The 13,573-nt window shown below is 45.1% G+C and overlaps 1 protein-coding gene across 3 annotated transcripts in view; it reads right to left on the reverse strand.

The window, feature by feature from the left end:
- MSANTD3 (Myb/SANT DNA binding domain containing 3) overlaps nt 1-13,573 on the reverse strand; it is a 67,498-nt gene that overhangs the window by 38,682 nt on the left and 15,243 nt on the right. The window contains exon 1 of one of the 3 annotated variants that reach the window (XM_037797896.1): nt 2,198-2,258. The exons of the other annotated variants lie outside the window; for them this stretch is intronic. The gene's annotated coding sequence lies outside the window, so the exon portion shown is untranslated. Of the gene's footprint in view, nt 1-2,197; nt 2,259-13,573 lie in introns of those variants that run through there. 3 annotated transcript variants of the gene reach the window in all.

Raw genomic sequence — 13,573 nt, forward strand, 5'->3', positions numbered from 1 at the left:
CACTGCAACTAGATTTTATGTTGAGAGTGAGAACATCAGGGCAAAGACAAGGGTCAAAAAAATAAGGCGATACGAGGTGGGGAGGATCCACCACCTCACTGCTAAGGGCTCACTCTCATCTTAGAGGCAGACAGTGGACAGACCCCGAGCTGTCTATCCGGGGTAAGTTTGTTACTCCTCGGTGAGCTCACTGCCAGTCGAGTACAACTGTAGCACTTCCATTATTTTTTGTAATTTGCTCTTTGTGCTGGATTGGGTAATTCCTAAGGGAATGCAAAATCTCTAACTCATCTGTGTCCCCAGCATGTGGCCAATGACTCAGCACACGAAGAGTGCCCAGCAGACGTTGTTGAATGAATGTCATCACAGACGGGATGGGGAGAAGGGTACTGGCGCTCACTGAGCCGCCTGCACAAGCTGGGCATTTGAGAAAATGTTATTTTATCCTCCCACAAAATACCCAGCTAAGAAATGGCAGAGCTAGGGTTTGAACCCAAAACTGTCTCTCCAAAGCAATCACTCTTCCCACTACACATGTGTTCCTTACTTCAGCATCACTCTGTATCCACGTACCCCCCCCCCTTCAAGGCCTGCTTTAAAGACCCCCTTCTCCAAGAAGCCTTTCCCACTCACTCAGGAGAAGTGAGCCTGAGTCCAGCCCCAGACTTTCATACACTTAAGGAAGAAATCATCACAAATCTGGAGAAGAAACCGTGAGACCTGAAGAGTCCATGCATATCTCTGCAGCTTCTTTCTACTCCCTTCCTGCCTCTCTTTTCCTTCTTCAAGGTCCAAACCGTCCAGGTCTCCCCCATTCCAAACTGAAACCCCAAATAATTTCCTCAGGCCTGCTGCTTCTCTAACCAAGTGAAGTATGTTCAAAACACATCCCTCCTTTACATCAATGAGGCCATACTTTGTATTTCAAGTGTTTTATCAACCATTGGGGGCTGGTGAGCATCCCAATCTCCTCAAAGACATTAAAAGGATTTCAGGCATCATGAGAAGGGACAATGACATTTCAGGAGGCCTAGTCACCTGGCCCCCAACCTGACTGAATAATTTGGGGGTGGCCTGGGAGTGAGAAGAGACAATCCATGATCTCCCCTCCCCCCAGACACCCATCACCAGGCAGAACACAGGGTCTCTAAGGGCAGGATGGAGTCTCAGTCCTGTGACCCCTGGACCCTTCCTCTCCATCCTCTTCCAGAGCTTCCGAATCTGCTCCCGCCCCCCATCCACCCCTGACTCTCTCTGGCCCCAAGCTCCCCCAGCAGTCCTCAGTCCTAACTCAGGAACTCTGTGAACTGGGGTTCAACAATTTCTTCCATGACACACCACCTTATCCAACAGACTGAACTGCATCTCCCCTGCTGGGCATTATCCTACTTCCAGTTTTAAGTGTGTGACAAAAAGTGTGTCACTGAAATATGTCCTGGTATCCTATAAGTACTCTCCCAAGTACCGCAGAAACATTTGGAATCCTAAATGTAACCACAGCAAAGAAACACCCAATTTCCTGGGTGGGACTAGGGAGCCCTAGTTCTTCAGTTTCCTACTCCTAAATAGAGATCACTCATGCAATTTACAGCAGCTACCTCAAAACGCGGTCTGATGATTTAATTAGCTGATTCCTGCCAACTGTTTAGCACCTAGGGCCTGGTCCCTAGAGAGGGCTCAAATTTAGATACTGACCTTTCTTTAACTCTCACAACAGTACGGGGGTGTGTGTGTTGGGGGGGTGGTAGGTATGAGACCGTGCACCCCCCAACCCCCCACCTCCCCATTTGCAGAACCAGCAGGCGAGTATAGCCGCTTTGCCAAGGTCGATCGCCAGGGAGATGCTTTGCCCCGCGCCCCCGACCAAGGGACCCCTCGCGTTCCACCCTGGCTCCGGGCGCATGGGGTCTTAAAGGAGACAAGTACAGGAGAGCGCCCACCATAGGGCGCGGAGTACAGCGGAGCCCCGGATGGGCACCTGGATTCCCCCATCCCCACCCCAAGTGCTCCCCCGGCTCGAGGGGGTCCAGAGACCGCGCCTCCCCGCGGGGTGCGCCCCTGGGCGTCCCCGAGGCCCCGCGCCCCAAGCGCGGCGCGCAGCAGGCCGGGCCCCACTCCCCGGGTCCCCTTCGGCCTGCCGAGCGGAGGTGCCCGCGCCCGGGCCCCGCAGCCCGCCGCCCCGGCCCGAGCCTCCTACCTGCAGCGGCGGCGCGGCGGCCGCGGGACCGGGGGAGGGGCCGGCGAGGCGAGGGCGGGCGGGCCGCGAGGGCCGCGAGGGCCGCGGGCTCCGGGGCGCCAGGCGGCGGTGGCGGCGCGCCCCCGGCCGGCCAGGCCCCGCCGCGCGCGCCGCGGCCACAAAGCCCCGAGCCGCCGCCGCCGGTCGGTGGGCGCCAGCAGGGCGGGCGCGCGGCCCCGCGCAGTCCCCACCTCCCCAAGCCCCGGCCGCCGGCCTCCCCCGGGCTGGGGCGGGGCGCGGGGCAGCCCCCACCTCCCGCACCCAGCCCGCGGAGTCCGGCCTCTCCCTCCCCGCCGGCATCCTCCAGCTCCTCCTTCCATCCCCCTCCACTGGCCCACCTTGGCGGAGCAGCTCCTGAAGCGGCTGGGAAAACCGCTCCATTGCCAGGAGAACGCCCTGGTCACAGGGACGGATAGCGAACAAAAGCGGGGTCCTCGGCCCAATGAGCATAACAGCCGATCTATGCCACCCGGGTTTCAGAGCGATGAAGAGTTTATTGCTAAGCTCAAAGACGGAGGGCAGATGGACCATCAGCCCAAAAATCTGTCTCCCCAAGTCTAAGGAGTTCAGGGTTTCTATGGATTCAAACAAGGGGAGCTGGACTTCTAACCATTGCAATATCACCTACAAACAGGGCTGAGACCAGGCTAGAATGACCAGTACAATAGGAAGTATAAGCAGGGCTGAGACTTGCTGAGTTTCAGTAATTTCAGGTATTAACTTTTGGCTATTCTACAATAAACAAAGAAAAAACGTCTGTATAATGATTCAGTCATCATACTCATTTGTTAACTCTCAATTTCTTGTTTACAGGATGTGGCAGCCATGAACACGAGTTAGTCCAAGCCCCCTGATTGAAAGAGGCCCATTTTCTTCTGTGGGCTCCATGATATTCGGACAGCCAACCACCCCCACCCCCACTCCCACCCCCACCCCCACCCGCGCTGTGCTCATCCCAGAGTTTTGTTAATTTGCAGGATGTGCACTGCTGGAAGGCAGGGAGTGTGCCCACCAGAGCCCAGAGCCTGGGGCTCAGACACTGTGTGGTGTGTGGAAATTAATGTGCACAGTTGAATGAATGCACAGCAGATCAGACACCTGCCCCAGAGGCACCTTTCTTTTCCCCTCCCACACGAAGGGTATCTGGGTGTTTCCTAGGCTCTGGGGCCTCGGGAAGGGCAGGGAGGGCCGTTGCACATTTTGAAGGCCGTGGCTGAACCCCAGCTTCCTCCACCCACAGCCCTAGCACCGAGGCCCAGCCAAGCCATTGGACTCCAAAGGCACACCCAAACACAGCCCTGGGGCAAGACCCAAGGAAAGCAAAGACCCTAGACTAAGACTGGTAATGCGCCTCGTTCATTCTTATAGGGATGATGTAGGTGCTGTCCAGGGCTTTGAGATTGTCCGGATAGCCTGGAAACGAAGGCCGTCCCCCAGGAGCTGCCACTGGCAAGCAAACCTTATGACCCGTGCTGCACTGGAAGCCACTGGCGCTTAAGATTTTCCACTTAGTGCCATCTCAAAAGTCCACAAAGATTTCCTTCTTATAAGAAACAGTCCAGGGAAACAATGGGGCTGTGATACTAGAAAATCAATTCAGAATTGCTATTTGATTGATAGGTGGTGTCATGGGTTTGTCTCTTTACAGCTCAAATCTGTGATCACAGTTAGAAAACGCCTGAGCTTTATTGGGTCGTGGTTCAAATTTGGGCTTCGAGCAACCTTTCACTCAAATATGAGTATACGACAGACAATAGTTTAAAAGTAAAGCGTACTTCAGACAAGAATTGAACTGTTACATATATTACTAAAGGAGCATTTTGGGTAAAAGGAACAGGTTTACAGAGTAATAATAAATGGATACATCACCAAGCCTGGGAACTCCAGTCTCTCCAGTTGCAGCTGGAATGTATGATAAGCAAACCTTCCAGTCTGTCACAGAGCATATATACAGCCTTTGATTGAGGTTGCATCCTCAATCAGGGGAATTTTTCTAAGACTAAGACTTTAACCTTAATCATTTGAGTCATACTTTATTTTTATGCTTAACAAGCTGTTGAATCTAAGCTCAATCTTTATCAAAAGCAAAGAAGGGTATTTACAGCATTGTCAGAGATTCAGATTTAACCTTGAATGCCCACAATACTCTACTGGAGATAGTCATACTAATTGAGCCATGACTCCCATAAAAGCAATATAACATACCCTTTACTTACATAAAAAACTAAAAATTAGAGGAGGAATTACTATTACTTTATAACTTATTAGCACAGATTTTCTATTTCATTCTATAATTAGTCTAGCCATTACATCATATCTCTCACTTCCTCCCTTCTTGCTTGGGCCTGTTTAGCTTCTGCTTCAGTATGATCTTCTGATATAGGACTCAAAGGATATGAATCATCTGTCCCAGTTATTATAGCAAGGCCTTTCCACTTTCCATCATTTAGAAATTGTACTCAAGTATTTTTGGGCAAAAGTTCTGTTAAGAAAGCCTCAAAATTAGAAGGAATAACTGGTTCCTCTCTAACAGAACAGAAGGCATCAGGTGGTATATGAGAGCAGCAAGGCTCACAGCTGTCTGATCCCTATAGAGAGGGAAGGAATCAGCTTCTTCATATTCAGATTCCTCCCCAGAGGTGCTGCCCTGCCACAGTGGACGGCATGGGAAAAGCATGGATCTGTTAACAGACAGCCCCGAATCTGAATCCCGACTTTACTGCTTATAACTCTGTGAGTTTAACCTCCTTGTATCTCATTTGTAAGGTGGGGATAATGATAGTTATCCCTATCCTTATACCCTATCATGATAGGGTAGGTGAAAGCTTCTAGCCTTTATTGCCATAAGTGGCAGGTGTTATTAATAATAATGTTGATTAAAATAATGATGGTTGACATTAGACACAAGCAGAAATGTTCCTAAGGAGACATGGAAAACTTACATTTAATCCTATAGCTCCTCCTCAAATCTCCAAAACTAATGTGCCCAAAACAGATCTACTCAGATGTGTAACGTGGTTACTGTCCTCCCAGTTGGTTCCTGATTCAGTGTGGCAAAGTACTTGGGAAAAGCTTCTTAACCTCTCTGACTCTTGTCTGTAAAGTAGAATAGGAACAGTAACAATGGGTGTGTGAAGTTTAAATAAGGTGCTGTATATAAAAAGGGTTTAGCACAGTGCAAGGCATATGGGAAATACTCAGTGTTACCTATTTTTTTTTTTTAATTGATAATAAAGTTAGTGTAACTTCTCTGTAGAAAGAAAGTGTCAGAGGGCAGAGTCTGTACAGAACTGAGGGTCCCCGCAGGAGGTTCCTCCCCATAACGGTGACGAGTGCTGCACTGCAATGCAATAGCTCGTTGAGAATAATTCTGAATATGATCTCCCCTTTGCTGGGTTCCAGGCCCACCAAGCAGAATTGACACAGGATTCGGTCTCTTTGGAAGTTTTCTTAAAGGAGAGAAAATGCATCAATCATCCAACCTGAATACTCTGGAGTTCTAAGCAATTTCAGTTCTTTTTGTAAATTAACGCATTGAAGTTTAGTTTGTCCATTTCTCTTATGATTTTGACTGGTCAAAGACAGATCCCTTATGTATAAAAGTACAGATATTAGATGCTATTTTATGAGGCTCTTTTGGTGACAAGACAGAGACTCATCCAAACCTGCTAAAGGAAACGGATGTTTATTGAATCACGGGTGAATTGGAATGGAAAGTCAGCAACCCAAGTTGAGCAGGGCCTCGCAGGAACCGAAAAACCTCTAGCAACCAATTTCCCTCACACACATTTGAGGTCGGTGTGTCTTTCTATGCCTCTGCCTCCTCGCATTTTGTCTCTTGATGCACCTCAGCCTCTCATTTTGTTTCTTGATGCCCAATCAGCTCCCACTGCTCAATCATCCTGCATTTAGCCATCATGGGCACCCCGGCTCTCTGTCTCTGGGTTTGATTTAGCCAGACAAAAAAAATACGATTGGTCCAACTCATCATTTCAAGCCAGGCCACAAGTCCCATTAGTTGGCCAGCCAATGAATAGACTCAATGATTCAATCAGCTGTTATGAGATGGAGAAGGAGATATCACCAGTACAAAAATGGCCATCTGGCTCAGCAGGGGCTGCAAAATGAGTGGGGATATTCACCAGAGGTGGCAGAGGAGGGTAGAAACACTGAAATAATCCTATTACTAGGATCACATTTTCTGACCCCAAAATTAGAATAAAGAGCATAAAGATCATTTGGTGGTGGTGATGGCAGCACAGAATTGTAAATGTAATTAATGCCGCTGAGTCATACACTTTAAAATGGTTAAAATGGCAACATTTATGTTATATCTCTGTTACCACAATAAAAAAAATTTTAATGTATAAAAAATTATTTGGGGTCTATTCACGGATGGTAGAAGCAGTCTGGGAGATGTAGTTTAGTTGCCAAAATATTGGAATTTCTGGAGGATTTTGATACTACTACTAATAGAACAAGATTTTTGAAATTGAAACTTCCCTGGAAAATTGTAGTTGTAGTAATGGTGGATGATGTTATAAAGCAGAACACATCACAGGGTTGTCCATAGGATTAAATGAGTTTCTCTGTGTAAAGTACTTTAATAGTGTTGATATAAATTTAACTACACTACACATAGTAGAGGGCTGGATAGTCCTTGGTCTGTGGTGACCCCATCAAGATACAGCTGGCTATTAGGCTATCCCTGAACACCAGTCAGTCTGTGTCTTTCCATGTTTCTCTTTAAATACAACACCAAATACTAGACCTGCTGGAGCAGAGCTTTTAGGAAACTTTGGGGAATGGCAGTGATGCCTTTTAGGACCAGTAAGTACAAGGAGAATCGACTTTCTCTCTGAACATCCCCTTCCCTAAGATGGAGAAGGTTGGGCTATTCTCCAGATTCAAGATTTATCAAAATATCTTTTGAGGAAATGGCGCTGAGAACAACCAAAATGCCTCAATCTGTAGGAACCAGCTGTCCAGCGAGGGAAGGAAGGAAGAGGAGTTTGGAGTATTGAACAAGAGGCTGCAGAGGTTGCCGTGGAGAACACCATGAGCCAGTGTGGACGGAGCCCCTAGCAGACAGCCAGGTCAGGAAGTGATGGAGGACAGGGCTTGAACAAAATCCAGGCTGCATGAAACTTCCAGGACTCATGGATTTCAAATACCCACACTCCCTGAGGCCTACCTTGTCCATTTTTAAATGGCTGAATTTGCAAGCTACTGGTGCTACAGCAATTTGACTTTCAGGTGGTTTTGGTGAACCTATTCTAAGCCCATAAAACCGGGACAATGAAACTTTTACTATTTATTTTTGGAGTACCTGGTTACTTAAAATAATTGGTACCCAGCTGTATTAGTTTTTTATTGCTATTTTAAAAATTACCCCAAAACTTAAGAGACTTAACCCAACCAACATTTATCATCTCACGGTTTCTGAGGGTCAGGAAGTAACTTAGCTGGTCACTTCTGCCTCAGGGTCTCTCATAAAGGTGAGGTCAAGAGGTTGGCTGGGTTACCACAGTAAAAATTGAAAAAAAAAAAAAAAAAGAAAGAAAGAAAGAAAAAAGAAAAAAGAGGTCAGCTGAGGTCTTGACTGGGGTAAAGAATATACTTCCAAGATGGTTCACACACATGGCTGGTGAGTTGGTGCTAGCTGTTGGCAGGAGAGCTGAGAGGCATTTAATATCTGAAAAATGAGAGTTTGGTTTGGATTCCTAACTTCTGCCTTGACTCTGCCATTAGTTGCTACCACCCTCTTCCTTTCACTATCACACTTCTAGGTATCTCACCTAGAAAAATACTTGTTCCTTGCAGATTTGGTAATTAATGGCGGATAAGAAAGGAAAGAAGAAAGATGGGAAGAAGGGAGGGAAGGAGAGGTGGGGGTGAGGGTGCAGAAAGGAAGGAAATACCGGGGGAAAAAATTCATCAATAGAGAATGCTTCAATAAACTACAATTTCCTAGGGCTGATGAAGCATTGTGCTGATGTGGGTTTTTGTTTGCTTATTTTTGCTTTTGATTTGTTTTGCCATTTCAACTCCACGATTTTAAATCTGAAGAACGCTTTAGTCCTGTGTACAGTCTCACCCAAGGACATTTTCATCCAACCTGTTGCTCCTAACTCTACCACAGATATGAGGAGTTAGCACTATAGGCAAAGCTAGAACAGCAACAAACCAATGGAAGATAGCAAGGCAATGCTATTCCTCTGCAACAGCTGAAAGTATTTACTTACAATGTTCTCATAAATTAATTAAGCACTACATATAAACTATCAGTATTTTATCCAATTTATGCCAAATATTTCTGGTATAAATAATTAATAAAAAACAAAATTGACAATGGCTAAAGCTGCAGGCAGTAATTGTTATAATTGCTAAATCTGACTTCGGAAAACAGGACTCGGTAGAAATACTGACCACAAAGTAGAACTCCCAATGACAGAAACTCTAATCAATCAATTTTACAATAGAAAATTTTCATAGAAAAGAATGGACCCTATTGATACTGAAACTGTAATTTCAGTAAAATAAAAATGAAAATGGAGAAAAGAATTGGAAAAAGTTGAACTGTTGTAAGGCCTGAAATTCCACACGCCACCTTGACATCTTTGAGCCTCATAAGGCCCCAATGACCCAGCCATGTGTTCCCCTGATCTTGCCAGATGTGCCTCCACCCAGTGGGAAAGCTTCCCAGTGGGAAAGCCTCCCCTCCGGCTAGTTCTCCAATCCTCCAGCCTAGCTGCACACTACCTGATCCTTAATCTAACAGTTTTACTTCCCCGCCAGCCTGCGAGATTTTTCGAACAAGCCTGTCACATCCTCACTCAGGGACAATGGGTCACTTCACCCTCTTGTTGCTACAAAGCCCATTTCCCACAGTCCCTGCTGGTTCACTCTGCTCCCAAGGGCAAACCCTGTGTGGCCTGAGTGGTGTGTGGAGTCCTCTTCCCCCAGAGCTGTATGTGACAAATAAACTGCTACCCATCTCATGTTCCAGTGTTGAGTGTTGGGCATTCTGCCATCCTCATATCCCTGGAGCAGGAATCCCTCCCTCACCAATGCAGTAAATAGGACTTGGTCAGAACAACTGCACTACATGAAGGATGACCAAGGAATTAAATGGATGTGAATAGAGTTGGTTCCAGAAAGTATATTATCATCAGGAATTTGTGAATGATGGTATAATTTTGATTGATATTCATATGTTTGTAAATTTGGATTCAAACTGTCCTTGAGACAAAAGAATAGGGTAAAAATAGCAGGGTCAAGACCCTGGCATTAAAACAGACCTGTTTCATCAGTAGATGAATGGATAAACAAAGTGTGGTATATCCATATGCAATGGAATATTACTTAGCCATAAAAAGGAACAAAGCTCTGATATATGCTATAACATGGATGAACCTCGAAGACATCATGTTGAGTGAAATAAGCCAGACACAAAAGGAGAAATATTGTATGATTTTGTTTATATTAAATACCTAGAAAAAGTAAATTTATAGGGACAGAACACAGATTACAGATTACCAGAGGATATAGGGAGAAGGAGTGAGAGGATGGGAAGTTTCTGCTTAATGGGCACAGATTTTCTGTTTGGGGTGATGAAAAAGTTTTGGTAATGGATGGGGATGTGGTGGCACAATATTGTGAAAGTGGTTTATGTCACTGCATTGAATACACATAAGTGATTAAAATGGGAAATTTCGTGTTGTATATATGTTAACACAATAAAAAATTTTTTCTACGTGTCCTGTTCTCTCCACAGACCCCACGCACCACAATAATTATTCTTAGTTCTTAGTTCTTATTAGTGCTGATGGTTTCATGCATCTGAGATTAGGAACTGTCAACACTACCAGGATCCATCCACTGAAGAGTAAAATTCCACTCATCAGGCAACATTTCCCTACGTTCTCCTCTTTGATATCTTCTTTTTCTGGGCTTAAGTTTTAAACATATTTTGGATCTGGTAGTACGTTCCTTTGTCCATCATTGTTAGAGTTTCTTCAACTATGGGGGACTGCATTTATTTTTAGATGGGTGTTCTCTTCATCATGCAAAGCGTGCTGCACATAATCTCATCTTCATCCAACTTCATCCACTACCTCCACCATGTCCACAGACACTCCTTAGTGCTTAGTCATAACTCCCTGGTAATAAAAACCCTCCTGATTGGCTAATAAAGAAAAATGACTACAATTTATGGTCTCCCATATGCCAGACACTGCTCTAAGTACTTTACATACATCGGTCATTTGAATCCTCAGACTGTATTCAAAGCCAGTGGGAACATGTTGGAAGCAATGTAGTTATTTTAGATTATTTGGTTTTCTTATTCCTTTGTTTTGGTTTTGTTTGAAATGTTTTTTTAGTGTTTGTTTTTTAATTTCTTGATAGTTAAAAAAACAATGAATGTTAAAAAAAAGTAAATGAACAATGGGGGGAGGAAGGGAATGGAATGTTTTGGATGTTCTTTTCTATTTTATTTTTGGAGTAATGAAAATGTTCAGAGATTGATTATGGTGATCAATGCACAACTATATGCTGATACTATGAACAACTAATTGTACACTTTGGAGGACTGCATGTTATGTGAATATATCTCAATAAAATGGCATTTAAAAAAAAAAAAAAGAGGGTGCTGTAGAGCAGTGGTGTCAAGGAGGGGTTCCAGACCAGCAGAAGCACCTAGAGCTTGTTCAAAATGCAAATTCAAGGGTTCTGCCCTGACCATCTGAACCAGCATCTCTAGGGATGAGCCCCAGAAAAGGGCATTTTTAACAAACTCTCCAGGTGATTGTTTTGCACATTAAAGTTTGAGAATCATTGCTGTAGAAGGATAAGAAAAAGGGATCCGGTATATACCAGTCAAAATACCCAAAGCATTTTTCATGGACTTTGACAAGTTGATTCCAACATTCATCTGGAAGAAAAAATGCTGAAGAATCGTAAAAAAGAATTTTGCAAAAAGTGAAAGATGGGAATTTCCCCTCCAGTTAAAATATTCCACAAACTTATAGAAATTAAATCAGCATGCTGCATGCAGGAAGAGATGATTGAATCCAAGAAATAAAATAGAGCTCAAAACAGACTCTTATGCATGTAGGAGTATCATACGTTTAAACCATAGCGAAAAGGAAGGATTAATCCACAAACAGGGTTGAGATGATTAGCTACCCATTACAACAAAATAATATTCCTACTCCACATCACAAACACAAAAATAAATTCCAGATGGATGACAGAACTCAGTATTAAAGGAAATTATGCAAGCAGTAAGAGAAAATATAGGAGAACTTGTTTATATTACCAGAAAAGGAAATAGTTTCTCATGCAAGATACAAAAAGGAAAGCCATAAAGGAAAAGAGTGGTAAATATAACTATGGAAAAATTGACTTCTACACTTGTAGTGTCCAAATTTGGTTTCTAATACCATTCTCCAATAAAAGGAACTGGGGGGAGGCGGGGCAAGATGGCAGACTGGTGAGCTGTATGTTTTAGTTACTCCTCCAGGAAAGTAGGTAGAAAGCCAGGAACTGCGTGGACTGGACACCACAGAGCAATCTGACTTTGGGCATACTTCATACAACACTCATGAAAATGTGGAACTGCTGAGATCAGCGAAATCTGTGAGTTTTTGCAGCCAGGGGACCCGCGCCCCTCCCTGCCAGGCTCAGTCCCATGGGAGGAGGGGCTGTCAGCTCCGGGAAGGAGAAGGGAGAACTGCAGTGGCAGCCCTTATCGGAAACTCATTCTGTTAATCCAAACTCCAACCATAGACAGACGGAGACCAGACACCAGAGAATCTGAGAGCAGCCAGCCCAGCAGAGAGGAGACAGGCATAGAAAAAAAACAACACGAAAAACTCCAAAATAAAAGTGGAGGATTTTTGGAGTTCTGGTGAACATAGAAAGGGGAAGGGCAGAGCTCAGGCCCGAGCTCAGGCCCTGAGACGCATATGCAAATCCCAAAGAAAAGCTGATCTCTCTGCCCTGTGGACCTTTCCTTAATGGCCCTGGTTGCTTTGTCTCTTAGCATTTCAATAACCCATTAGATCTCTGAGGAGGGCCCTTTTTTTATTTTTTTTTTAATCCTTTTTTCTTTTTCTAAAACAATTACTCTAAGAAGCCCAATACAGAAAGCTTCAAAGACTTGCAATTTGGGCAGGTCAAGTCAAGAGCAGAACTAGGAGAGCTCTGAGACAAAACGCAATAATCCAGTGGCTGAGAAAATTCACTAAACACCACAACTTCCCAAGAAAAGGGGGGTGTCCGCTCACAGCCATCATCCAGGTGGACAGGAAACACTCCTGCCCATCGCCAGCCCCATAGCCCAGAACTGCCCCAGACAACCCAGTGTGACGGAAGTGCTTCAAATAACAGGCACACACCACAAAACTGGGCGTGGACATTAGCCTTCCCTGCAACCTCAGCTGATTGTCCCAGAGTTGGGAAGGTAGAGCAGTGTGAATTAACAAAGCCCCATTCAGCCATCATTTCAGCAGACTGGGAGCCTCCCTACACAGCCCAGCAGCCCAGAACTGCCCTGGGGGGACGGCACTCACCTGTGACATAGCACAGTCATCCCTCAACAGAGGACCTGGGGTGCACAGCCTGGAAGAGGGGCCCACTTGCAAGTCTCAGGAGCCATACGCCAATACCAAAGACTTGTGGGTCAGTGGCAGAGACAAACTGTGGCAGGACTGAACTGAAGGATTAGACTATTGCAGCAGCTTTAAAACTCTAGGATCACCAGGGAGATTTGATTGTTAGAGCCACCCCCCCCCCTCCCTGACTGCCCAGAAACACGCCCTATATACAGGGCAGGCAACACCAACTACACACGCAAGCTTGCTACACCAACTGGACCCCACAAGACTCACTCCCCCACTCACCAAAAAGGCTAAGCAGGAGAGAACTGGCTTGTGGAGAACAGGTGGCTCATGGACGCCACCTGTTGGTTAGTTAGAGAAAGTGTACTCCATGAAGCTGTAGATCTGACAAATTAGAGATAAGGACTTCAATCGGTCTACAAATCCTAAAAGAACCCTATCAAGTTCAGCAAATGCCAAGAGGCCAAAAACAACAGAAAATTATACAGCATATGAAAAAACCAGACGATATGGATAACCCAAGCCCAAGCACCCAAATCAAAAGATCAGAAGAGACACAGCACCTACAGCAGCTACTCAAAGAACTAAAGATGAACAATGAGACTATAGTACGGGAGACAAAGGAAATCAAGAAGACCCTAGAAGAGCATAAAGAAGACACTGCAAGACTAAATAAAAAAATGGATGATCTTATGGAAATTAAAGAAACTGT

The sequence above is a fragment of the Choloepus didactylus genome, chromosome 10 (genome assembly GCF_015220235.1).
Source record: "Choloepus didactylus isolate mChoDid1 chromosome 10, mChoDid1.pri, whole genome shotgun sequence".
Lineage (NCBI taxonomy): Eukaryota > Metazoa > Chordata > Mammalia > Pilosa > Megalonychidae > Choloepus > Choloepus didactylus.